The 12,047-nt window shown below is 40.7% G+C and overlaps 1 long non-coding RNA gene across 1 annotated transcript; it reads left to right on the top strand.

Moving 5' to 3' along the window:
• Positions 1-1,223: 1,223 nt before the first annotated feature.
• LOC123727878 (uncharacterized) lies at positions 1,224-9,200 on the top strand. Its single transcript, XR_014380982.1, has 2 exons — positions 1,224-1,554; positions 6,813-9,200. It is a non-coding gene; the product is annotated as an uncharacterized LOC123727878 (long non-coding RNA).
• The last annotated feature ends 2,847 nt before the right edge of the window (positions 9,201-12,047 follow it).

Below are 12,047 nucleotides of genomic sequence, written 5' to 3'. Positions count from 1 at the left end.
GGGGCATAGCCCGAACCATGAAAAACAGCCCCAGACCATTATTCCTCCACTAAACTATACAGTTGGCACTATACATTGGGGCAGGCAGCGTTCTCCTGGCATCCGCCAAACCCAGATTTGTCAGTAAGACTTCCGGATGGTGTAGTGTGATTCATCACCCCAGAGAATGCGTTTCCACTGGTCCAAACTCCAATGGCGGCAAGCTTTACACCACTCCAGCTGAAGCTTGGCATTGCGCATGGTGATCTTAGGCTTGTGTGCGACTGCTCGGCCATGGAAACTCATTTCATGAAGCTCCAGAGGCAGTTTGGAGCTCGGTAGTGAGTGTTGCAACCGGGGACAGACTATTTGTATGCGTTACGCATTTCAGCGGTCCCGTTCTGTGAGCTTGTGTGGTCTACCACTTGGCAGCTGAGCCGTTGTTGCTCCTATATGTTTCCACTTCACAATAACAGCACTTACAATATACCGGGGCAGCTCTAGCAGGGCAGACATTTGTTGGAAAGGTGGCATCCTATGAGCTCTTCAGTAAGGTCATTCTACTGCCAATGTGTGTCTATGGAGATTGCATGGCTTTGTGCTCGATTTTATACACCTGTCAGCAATGGGTGTGGCTGAAATAGCCAAATCCACTAATTTGAAGGGGTGTCCACATACTCATGTATATATAGTGTATCTAAGATGTCATCAGCGTGTTCACATGGGAGATCTCTTACCAGTGCAAATAATGTGGCAAATACTTTAGTTTGAAAGGAAACTTGAAGTCTTATATGATCACTCACAAAAGGGGTTACATAAAAGCTTCAACCTGAAGTGAATCTGAAGTTAAAACAATACATTTAAACTTTGTCATTGTGAATTTCTTGACACATCCAACTTGTGAATACGTTTTATATGATGTTTTCTGGCAATTGATAACAGAACAAATTGTGTAATTTGTGGAGAGGGAAAAGCATTAGTGTATCAGATCTGTAAACTGAATATAGCTCTGACTCGGGGACCTACCCTCCAGGACACTGCTGGCTTCAGGAAGTCCTCACGGCTGTCTACAACAGCATACACGCCTGTTCTCCGTATAGACGACATGCTCCAGTTGCTTGCCTGGGGGGCAAATCGAACTCAAACTTCTCCCAGTTCATTGACGGCCTCCGGACGTGGTTTGACGTGCTCCAAGACATCAGGTGGCGCTAATGTACTGCAGTCTTACACCGTCCGCGGTTGGTGACAGAAAACACAGCACGTGACATTGTTGTTTACAAAGGTATCTACTAGGTAGCGTAAACCCGCTAGGCTGAAGCTGACAGACGGTTCAACATTTCTTTGATAAAACAAACAGCTAGACTTTTATTGCCCTCTCCAATATGTCCAAACTACAGTTGTTGAATGTATTCGTCACCGAGCGTTTATCGGCAGCTGCTGTGGATATATTCGGGGCCGTAGAGAAGACTATAGCTGAGTATCGGGAAGAAATCTTCCGTTCAGCAGAGGAGAACGAGCGTCTACGGAGGGAGATGGACATGATTATCAAATCGGAGATACAGTTATACAGAACAGGTCTGTCGCGAATTAACGTTCGAGTTATAACCTTTTACTTGTAGAATAATGATAAGACAATGTATGTGGCACGTTGTGCAATTCTCACCCTGACCGCAACTCTGGGGAGTCATCATTAGTGCAAACAGACGCAAAATTAGAATTTCTATTAAACAAATTCAGGTAGATCCCTCCCCGTTTTGTTCCGTTTGCTTCCGTCTAAGAAACTTTTTTCAACAGAATTAATGAATACACCCCTAGTTTGCCAACGTTGCTTCATTGAATCACGTGATGTAGTGTAGCCCAGGGTTGCGTTCAGTACGACAGAAAGGGGAGCAACGTTGAATTTAACGGAAACGGAACAACTAGTTGAAAAAGTTGTGATTATGGTGCCCTCGAGGTCAGTTACCATGTGGTGATGGACGACTTTTTGCGATTTCAGACTGAGGCGATTCGATTAACCTGCCCGGGTTGAACCGCTAGCCAGGGCTGGTGAGGGAGGCACGTCCTACTCAAATCGAAGGGTAATCTGTGCTGCTCGGTCATATTGTCAAATGGAGCATGGTGCATCATTCAGGAAATTCAACATCTCTTCTCCATAAAATATAAAGAACCAGTCAAACGTTTGGAGACACCTACGCATTTAAGTGTTTTTATTTATTTTTACTATTTTCTACATTGTAGAATAATAGTAAAGACATCAAAACTATGAAATAACACACATGGAATCATGTAGTAACCAAAAAAGTGACATTCTTCAAAGTAGCCTTGATGACAGCTTTGCACACTCTTGGCATTCTCTCAACCAGCTTCATGAGGTAGTCACCTTGAAAGCATTTTAATTAACAGGTGTGCCTTGTTAAAAGTTAATTTGTGGAATTTATTTTCTTCTTCATGCGTTTGAGCCAATCAGTTGTGTTGTGACAAGGTAGCGGTGGTATACAGAAGATAGCCATATTTGGTAAAATACCAAGTCTATATTATGGCAAGAACAGCGCAAATAAGCCAAGAGAAACGACAGTCCATTATTACTTTAAGACATGAAGGTCAGTAAATGCGGAAAATGTCAAGAACTTTGAAAGTTTCTTAAAGTGCAGTCTCAAAAACCATCTAGCGTTATGATGAAACTGGCTCTCATGAGGACCGCCACAGGAAAGGAAGACCCAGAGTTACCGCTGCTGTAGAGGATAAGTTCATTACAGTTACCAGCCCAAATAAATGCTTCACAGAGTTCATGTAACATCAATTGTTCAGAGGAGACTGCGTGAATCAGGCCTTCATGATTGAATTGCTGCAAAGAAACCACTACTAAAGGTGGATGATCTCTGCATGTGTGGTTCCCACCATGAAGCATGGAAGAGGTGTGATGGTGTGGGGGTACTTTGCTGGTGACACTATCGGTGACTTATTTAGAATTCAAGGCATACTTAACCAGCATGGCTACCACAGCATTCTGCAGCAATACTCCATCCCATCTGGTTTGCACTTCGTGGGACTATCATTTGTTTTTCAACAGGACAATGACCCAACACACCTCCAGGCTGTGTAAGGGATATTTGAACAAGAAGGAGAGTGATGGAGTGCTGCATCAGATGACCTGGCCTCCACAATCAATCGACCTCAACCCAATTGAGATGGTTTGGAATGAGTCGTACCACAGAATGGATGAAAAGCAGCCAACAAGTGCTCAGCATATGTCGGAACTCCTTCAAGACTGTTGGAAAAGCATTCCAGGTGAAGCTGGTTGAGAGAATGCCAAGAGTGTGCAAAGCTGTCATTTGTGTAACACTTCTTTTGGTTATATGTGATATTTAATAGTATTGATGTCTTCACTATTATTCTACAATGTAGGATTTATTGGCCAGAACAGGGCACCTGGCTCACAACCGGGAGGCAGACCGGTTCCAAAACGAATGCAGTCAACGCTAACCCGGTACACCAGGAGCAGGCATCGAATCCCCTCAAGTTCACACCCATATGCATCTGGTAAAACCGCCTAGCGACCAGGGGTGTGTTCAGTTCGCTTGAAAGTTTGCTATGTTGCGGAACGTTTGTCTTGTACGTTCTTTGAACCCACAACCCAACCTTATCCGTTCAATTGAACATTATTTTAAGTTTTTATGTACTGAACGCAACCCAGGCAGATGAACTGCCACATGCGCTTTAAAAACTAGCACAGACCTCAAACAGTCGTTTTTCGACAGATTTTGGAAAAACTCAAATTTGAGCTTCTCATATCGCCCCAAATTTACTCCAGTTACTGTGTGTGGGGAGAATCAGTAATATTCAGTCAGATCCTATGGCTGTCTCATAGTCACCAATGTGATATCAGCTGAACATACAGTTTATCTTTTGCATTGAAGTGTGTATCAAATCAAACTTTATTTGTCACATATGCCGAATACAACAAGTGTAGACCTTACCGTGAAATGCTTACTTACAAGCCCTTAACCAACAGTGCAGTTCAAGAAGAGTTAAGATCATATTTCCCAAATACACTAAACTTTTTTTTAAAGTAACACAATAAAAATAACGAGGCTATATACAGGGGGGTTCCGGTACTGAGTCAATGTGCCGGGGTACAGGTTAGTCGAGGTAATTTGTACATGTGTGTAGGGATGAAGTGACTGCATAAATGGCTACCACTCTGAGTAGACACAGTTTTAGAATTCGTGGGTCAACGCCAAACAGGCCCTATTAAATTCGAACCATCTGTTTACAGGTCCACAGCAATTTGCAATTGTTGTGTTTCATAACCTTTTTGTCTGTCAGATTCGGTCAGATCCTATGGCTCTTTCATAGTCACCATTGAGATAGCAGCTGGATCTGGGGCCTCATTTATAAACCGCAGGTACGTGCAAAATGTACCCCAAAACGTGTGCACCAGTTTCCACATAAAAGTTGGCATTTATAAAAACTGAAGATGATGTGAAAATGTGCTCACATTCCTGCAAACTTTAGACCGTGCACACGCACAGTTTCTAGTGGTTGAAGTATTGCATTGCAAGTAGATTAGTATTTTGTGCAAAAGGGGCATATGATGGACGGCTTATTCATAACAAACAGGTTAATATCAAGATGCAGTAATTTCCCATTAGTGTGGAGAGAAAGTCTAATTTGTTTGTCTTTGCATTTTAAAATAATTAGAAATAGGTATATTTCCTAGGCTATTATTTATTTCATTTCATAATAAATTCCTCTCCTTTTTTGCAATGGTTTCATACTCAAGAGGGAGCCTATAGGCCTACAACAGTGATACCATTCGTTCCATCTCTAGTTTAATTGGACCCACTTCACAGCAGTCAATAGATGAGCTACAGTATTTGAAGTATTTTGCAGTATGCCATCTGATCTGGAGCTTAGGTTATTAAGGTGCAAGTTACTTCTATAGTTTACGTCTGAATACTGTCATTTCACATTTCTTCAGTAGACAATATTGGATTTATACACAACTTTTCATAACCATTAGAATAAATTATTCACCTTTTCTGGGCATGCTGGGTTCATATTCCCGAAGTAGCCATAGCCTATATACAACAAATTACCATGCGCATCTCTCATTTAATTGGGCCTATTAGATACGCTATTATTTCAAGTATTTTGCTCAATATGTCAGAAAGGAAGCGTGGTTTATAACAAAGTAGAATTTAACAGGTGAACAGACAGTTGATATTTTGCATTGAAGTGTATGGATACCACTGTGAGTAGACCCTGTTTCAGAATTCGCGGGCAGTGCACCATAGGTTCGAGAAAAATTCATGCAAAACAGGCCCTATTAAATTCAAACGATCTGTTTACAGGTTCACAGCCATTTGCAATTGTTGTCTTTCCTAAGCTGTATGTCTGTCAGCCTAGGCCTACAGAAAGTTTAACATTGTGTCATCCCCTCCAAAGACATTTGATCAAGTTCACTATTGCTATTTCCTTTAGAAACTTGCCTCGGCCTAATTCAAATACTTTAAAAGTATACAGCAAATAAGGGCGTTATTGTTACCATAAAAGGTGAACGATAGGCGTTTTTCAGGCGGAGTTTTAATGCTCATTCACGAGCGCACAGTTTCAGGACGGGTCTGATTTTATAACTGTAAACATGCACCAGTAAGCGTGCGCCAAGTAAAAAAATATAGAGATTTATCTATGTGCGCGAACTTTTCAGAAATGGTGCACGCATTTAATTGGTGTGAAATTTACGCAACGTTATAAATGAGGTTGGTCTACTTATGCGCCAACCACATAATATGAGCCTATGAGGTGTCTCGGTTTTCTATACCTTCTCTGGCGTAGATGCTGCGTTCATAACCAAGTGGGAAAGTGTTAATTACCAGTTGTGAAGTCGTAAATACGAGTTGGATGCATTCACATGCTTTGAACTCGTTGAGAAATGCAGATTGGCCAATGGCAAACAAGCTGCGTCAACCATAAACTAAAAGTACAGTTATCATGCTCACAAACAAATTGTGTTCAAAAACCATATTCATAGATTTTATTTTATAAATAATGTTTTGTTGCATTTACCGGCCAAAAATGCCATTCTCGAGATAATTTTCTTAATGTGTGACGTCAAGTTTCAGCATGTGGCATAAGTCAGAGCTTGGGATGATAGATGAGTTTCCCACTAGTATTTACCAGTTGAAGGGATGTTTTTCCCTGTCGTATGTGGTAAATACCATCTTCCCATCTGGTTATGAACAAAGCAAGACCAGTCTTCTTCTAAAGTGGGATTTTAGGGCAGACAGCGTCAGTCATCCAAAATGCACTCAGAACCCTACTGGGGACCTGACAGGACGGATCTGCTCCAGCCAGTACTCTGTGTAGCCCCTCGTCCATGACATCCTTTAATCCCAAGAGGTGTTCAGCTGCAGATATGATATCGATCAATCTTGAGTTCTTATCCACTCTGGCAGTGCAGTTTATAACCATAGCGATAAATGCCAAAGTCCACCTTTTTCACGACGAGGGTATCTGGACCCTGCACCTGGCGAACGGCACCCACAGGACTAGACTACGGTGTCTCCACCATGGCAACCGACCCACTAGCACCTTCTTTCACTCTTTTGGCTGCCTCGGCATAAGAGACACTGGACAGCTCTTATCCTGGAAATCTCTGCCTCCTTCACCCTTACAGGGAATTCAGGGAGCTCATGTTCATGTTTCCCCATCAGTGTAGACAAGACAACAAATCATCTTGTTTTTTTTGCACAGACAGGCCTTCCAAGTAAAAGTACAGGTATTGTATTAAGATAAGTCTATATTGATTGAATATATTTTTTTCCCTCCAGATTTCCAGCCACTGACTCCAGTTGTTCCCCCTGAAAATCAGAACTGTGAGCAGGACTGGAGCCCCAGTCTGGGGCAGGAGGACCCAGAACCCACACAGATTAAAGAGGAACAACAGGAGCTCAGACTCAGTCAGGAGGACCCACCTCAGCCCTCACATCTTTACCTAAACCAAACTGTGGATGATGGAGAGAGGAGCGCTCTACCTATCATCATAACTGAAGAGATCAGAACAGAACCTGATGTAGAGGGCTACAGAGTAGCACAACCAACCAGTGATCAGCCTCTCTCAGTTCATCCAGACTGCTCTGCTACACTGGAAAAACCATATTGGTGTAAACAATGTGGCAAAAGCTTTACACGTAAGGGAAACTTGACCTTGCATTTAAAGATACACACAGGAGAGAAACCTTTTCTGTGCAAACAATGTGGCAAAAGGTTTAACCAGAATAGCAACTTGACCATCCACACAAGGATACACACAGGAGAGAATCCCTATCAGTGCAAACAATGTGGCAAAAGGTTTAACCATAAGAGCAACTTGACCATCCACACAAGGATACACACAGGAGAGAATCCGTATCAATGGAAAGCTATTTAAGACTTCATCAGCGTGTTCACACGGGAGAAATCTTACCAGTGCAAATAATGTGGCAAAAGCTTTGGTCATAAACAGCCATACATCACATTTGAGCACTCACATTAAAGGGCATACATTATATTACTGCAGTGAGTACAGCAAAAGCTTCAGCCTGAAGTGAAAGTGAAAGTGAAAACAACTAATTATACTTTGTATCATTGTGGATTTCTTTTCACATCCAACTTGTAAATTGATGTTATGTTCTGTTTTCTGGCACTTGATGACAAAACAAATTGAGTTGTGAAAATCAGTGTGAAAATCATCAGTCAGTATTAGATTTCTTTGCTGAAACTAGCTCTCACTTTCAGAGACCTACAGTGCATTCGGGAAGTATTCAGACCCCTTGACTTTTTCCATTTAGTTTTTTTCCCTCATCAATCTACACACAATACCCCATAATGACAAAGCAAAAACAGTTTTTTCAAAATTTTAGCAAATGGATCTCTCTGTACTTTGCTCTGTTCAGCTTTGCCTCAATCCTGACTAGTCTCCCAGTCCCTGCCACTGAAAAACATCCCCACAGCATGATGCTGCCACCACCATGCTTCACCGTAGGGATGGTGCCACGTTTCCTCCAGACATGACGCTTGGCATTCAGGTCAAAGATTTCAATCTTGGTTTCATCAGACCCGAGAATCTTGTTTCTCATAGTCTGAGAGTCTTTTAGGTGGCTTTTGGCAAACTCCAAGCGGGCTGTCATGTGCCTTTCGCTGAGGAGTGGCTTCCGTCTTGCCGCTCTACCATAAAAGCCTGATTGGTGGAGTGCTGCAGAGATGGTTGTCCTTCTGGAAGATTCTCCCATCTCCACAGAGTGACTCTGGAGCTCTGTCAGTGACCATCAGGTTCTTGGTCACCTCCCTGACTAAGGCCCTCCCCCGATTGTTCAGTTTGGCCGGGCGGCCAGCTCTAGGAAGAGTCTTGGTGGTTCCAAACTTCTTCCATTTAAGAATGCTGGAGGCTACTGTGTTGTTGAGGACCTTCAATGAAGCAGAATGTTTTTGGTAACTTTCCCCAGATCTTTGCATCGACACAATCCTGTCTCGGAGCTCTACGGACAATTCCTTCAACCTCATGGCTTGGTTTTTGCTTTGACATGCACTGTCAACTGTGGGACCTTATATAGACAGGTGTGTGCCTTTCCAAATCATGTCAATCAATTGAATTGTAGAAGTTGTAGAAACATCAAGGATGATCAATGGAAACAGGATGCACCTGAGCTCAATTCCCAGTCTCATAGCAAAGGGTCTGAATACTTATGTAAATACGGTATCTGTTTTATATTTTTAATACATTTGCAAACATTTTCTAAACTGTTTTTGCTTTGTCATTATGGGGTATTGTGTGTAGATTGCTGAGAATGATTTATTTTTTAGTCAAGTTTAGAATAAGGCTGCAATGTAACAGAATGTGGAAGACACGGCCTCACCGTGTCATTTGAAGAAAAATGTCTATGTATTTATGTTTTTTGGTTTTAATGCGTTGGTTGTTTCGTGTAAAGAAGAGAAAAATGAAATAAATTGTCTACAAATAAAGAAAAAGAGAGCCCTCACTGCTGTATCTAGCACAGAGCACACATTGGATTTCTAAACAATAGGCGTTCTTGTTCAATTGTTTAACAATGACATACAGGATATCTTCTATCTGTACTGATGGCTGCATGTTAGAATATTGAAGTAGCCTATCACATCTGTGTTGACAGTTAATAATGCAGCAAATAATTTGTTTTAATAAAGTATTTTTTTTCAATGGATGTCATAGTGAAACGCTCTTTTTCTCTGTTGAACAGGATTTCTGTGATGGTTCATACTAGACAGGTTTAATACATCCTCTATCAGCTCTTTCCTGCCTCTTACCCCAACCCTGTCCTGAACCGTTTTCTTAGTGTCAGATGAGGGCCAATCTAGGATCAGTTCGCCCCTGCCCATTCATTATAATTGAAAAAGCAAAACTAGATCAGCACTCCCACTCAGACGCTTTGGATCCGATTCCAATTTAGGAAATGATGCCTTTTTTACGCACTTCTCAGTAGTTGGTATTCAGACTTACCATATGACGGTGCGTATTGGGCTTTGCAGGCTTGATTCTTTTGTGTGCGCTGAATAAATGTTATTCAACCGCTGTAAACCGCTGGCCAACAGATGTTCTCATTGAGTTTTAATTCAGCAAGGTTTTCAGGTCATTTATCTTAAGCCGTGATCCCTTTAAATACAGTGTACCTTTTTGTCGACAGACTAGAATACATTGAGAGAACGAGTTCAGAAACGGTTCAGAATATAGGGGTAAATAAAAGAAAGCCATCATCATTTTTTTAAATCCATATCCCTATTTTCTGAACCCGTTCTCTCGATGTATTCTAGTCTGTCAACAAAATTCTAAATATTGTGCCATGGGTTTGGTTCAAACTGTTACAGCTCAGTCTGTGCCCCAGCTCCATAATGATTTAATTAGCCTACATAAAACATTTTGGTAACACTTTACTTGACACCTAGCATCATAACGCGTTATGACACGGTCATATTCATGTCAAAATATGTCATAACAGCTGACAACTTGTTTTAACCTGTCCATAATATCGCCATAACACTGCCATAACCCATATATTTACACAAATTTGTTTTTTCGCTACCAAGAATTGTCCTTTAGTTTGAAAGTTTGCCAAGAGTGTGCAAAGCTGTAATCAAGGCAAAGGGTGGCTATTTGAAGAATCTCAAATATAACATATTTTGATTTGTTTAATACTTTTTTGATTACTACATAATTCCATATGTGTTATTTCATGGTTTTGACGTCTTCACTATTATTCAACAATGTAGAAAATAGTAAAAATAAAGAAAAACCCTTGAATGAGTAGGTGTTCTAAAACTTTTGACTGGTAGTGTTCACACATTACATTTTAAATAAATAGTAATCAGACATCTCCGGTATACATTATGTAGTTATGTAGAAATCTTACTTTGTGCATCTTGTCTTTGGTGTCATAAACAATCCTTGCTTCCTGCCTGTGCTTGGTAAGGATATGAGGGGGCCCGTTATTACCTCCTCCTTTAGACTAGTTGGCAGAACGCCCAGAATATGTTCTTTAAGTTAAGATACAAGACAGTGCCAGACACATGCCGGAACCAACCCTATGAACTATGCCTATGTAACGTGCCTGTAACCAGTCTATAAGGGAACTAAACGGGACTGCCCCATTAGAGCTTCTGACAGATGTTCACTATGGTGCATTAAGTTTGTTGGAACCTCTCCAGTGCGCTGACAATAAACAATGATTAATTTAAGATTGACTTCGGGTGTCCCTATGTAACAATTTCCATGACAGTGTTTTCAGTAATAACCATTACAGATCACGGACTGAGAACTCTACTCTCAGTTCATCCCATGTATCTCCATAGACCACCCTCTTTTGATTTCCATGTGCCGTTTTTCAACTGTGCTGTGATGTTTTACATACATTTTGTCTATTTATGCCAATCTTTTTCACCCAATTTTGGTCTTTAATATATTGCTGACAAACCTGTTCCCTACTTTCTCCCCCTTCCACTTGCCTCCTCCATTTTTGCAGTAATGCTGCAATCAGTTGATTGTAACTTTGGATTAAGCAAACATTCCCATATTTTTTTTAGATTTGCATGTGTGACATAACTCCACCATTCCTATTCATAATATCATTAATAAATATAAAACAATTTAAAAAAGTTCCATAAAGAATGTTTTTTTTATTTTTATCAATCAGTATATTTGAATTTAACCATAATATTTGTTGTAATATTTGTTTTATCTTTTCTGGAGGATAAAACTGAAATTGTAACCAGCTGTGTATAACTTGTTTAAAACCTCAAGAGATGTAAAGACCCCTGTTTATGGGACCTGCGTGGTTCTGGTACTGGTTCCGACCAACATTTTCACTTCAAAATCAATCTGTGGACACTGTAGATCGAAATGGCTTGCATTGAGCGATAGCCCTGGTTCCCACGGACACAGTAATATATTGTCTGAACCTGTGTGACGTAGGATGTGAACATAGAAACCCCTTGAAGCTGGGATGTCCCTCCTACCATTTCATTTTCACTTCCGACTGTCCATCAACTCCTGGCTGAACCTTACATCACATCCACTGACAAAGCACATGCCTGCAATCATTACACCATAACCCAACAGTGGTGGCTCATCACTGTAGCACATTCAGAGATCGATTTATAGCCATTGATCTAAAATTATTAATATATTTTAAACATAAAAATGTTTGTTTGTCATAGACGGACAAGATTCATATGAAATGATAGGCGAGCTCCTAATAAGTTCAGGAAGCCACGCTATAGCTCTGTGAGATGTTCACAGCGATGAGGGCAAACGTTTTGATCAAGAGAACCCTTTAGAAAATATACACATTTTCTCTAACACTAGACACACAAATATGTATTTTACAGTTATAACGAAGGTGAAATCTTATAGTTTGATTATACTATATTTAGAAAGCACACTGTAAGTCATTTCAAGCCTTATTCATAAAGTTTTGTTGAATAGGAATTGCATCATATCAAATATGTCATATTTCTATCATATTTGTACTGTGTACTTGAGCTTGTGTCCTTAAAAG

The sequence above is a fragment of the Salmo salar genome, chromosome 16 (genome assembly GCF_965601325.2).
Source record: "Salmo salar chromosome 16, fSalSal1, whole genome shotgun sequence".
Lineage (NCBI taxonomy): Eukaryota > Metazoa > Chordata > Actinopteri > Salmoniformes > Salmonidae > Salmo > Salmo salar.
The sequence above is the reverse complement of the archived record's forward strand: the minus strand, read 5'-3'. Positions and strand labels throughout refer to the sequence as shown.